We start from the raw sequence: 1,144 nt of genomic DNA, 5'->3' as shown, positions 1-1,144 counted from the left end.
TTTCATTTTATTTTACAAAATAAAGTATTTTAATTCTTTGTAATAAATCTTCATCAATCCATTTTCTTTACCCGCTTCTCCATTTCCGTGTCGCAGGGAGCTGGTGCCTGTCCCCAGCAGTCACTGTCTGAGAGGCGGGGGACACCCTGGACAGGTCGCAAGTTAATAAATCTTCACATTTTACAAAACACGCAAAAACCATAACGATCCTCTGTTGTTAGGAGAGTGAGAACAATCTGCAAGCAATCCAGCTTACATCCCATCTCAGCTTTAAAAGCTCAACTCCACACTCTCTGTTTCTGAACTGAGAAAGCTCCTCGAAACGTCTTCAACTACAGAAAAGAAGTCCAGTTGTTTTTGTTTTTTAATCTTTTTTGAACATAAGCTAAAATAAAAAAGGTAGACCAGACGATGATTCGAGCTGAAGGTGAAGTCACTCTTTTCTGTTTAGTCACTGTGCTGCGCCTTCGGCTTCCACCTGCTGCTTACAAAATAATGGGTCTCAGACACACACCTTCAGAATAAAGTCACACACATGACTGATTATATGAGTACACCGATGATTTCATCTAACTCTGGTTAAACAAGCAGTTGACCACATTTAGCTCGACTACCTCCCAGTCTGTTACACACACACACACACACACACACACACACACACCTACATCTGTACATACAGAGGGCTGTCCCAGAAGTAAACCCCTGGTGGAGATAATAATGACACACACACACACATCTGATAAAAACACACAACCTGAGCCCGGTTCTGACAGCCTGAGTGTGTGATTCAGTCCCCGGCAGACATCAGCTCCTTGGTGATTCAGTCTGATTAATCCACAGCGGTTTACTGAACAATCCCTCCAGGATTTCATGGGGCATTTTCCTAAAAGTTGCAATTTTTTTTTACTAAAATCAATAAACAACCATAACTTTTAATATCTAAACCAAAAATCCTTCCTAGTTTTGTAAGATAATTCCCAACAAACATTGACATTCCCAAAAGGTGCTTTATTTGAGAACTTTGATAGCTTCTAAACTGACATTCATGAGCATTTCTGGATTGTCCCTGGTCTGCAGCTCTCCTCACATGTTTTGCAGACACAAAGTGTTTGTCGATGCGTTTATGTTCCATGATTACACTGCA

Source organism: Kryptolebias marmoratus, linkage group LG8 (genome assembly GCF_001649575.2).
Source record: "Kryptolebias marmoratus isolate JLee-2015 linkage group LG8, ASM164957v2, whole genome shotgun sequence".
In the NCBI taxonomy this organism is placed as follows: Eukaryota; Metazoa; Chordata; class Actinopteri; order Cyprinodontiformes; family Rivulidae; genus Kryptolebias; species Kryptolebias marmoratus.
The sequence above is the reverse complement of the archived record's forward strand: the minus strand, read 5'-3'. Positions refer to the sequence as shown.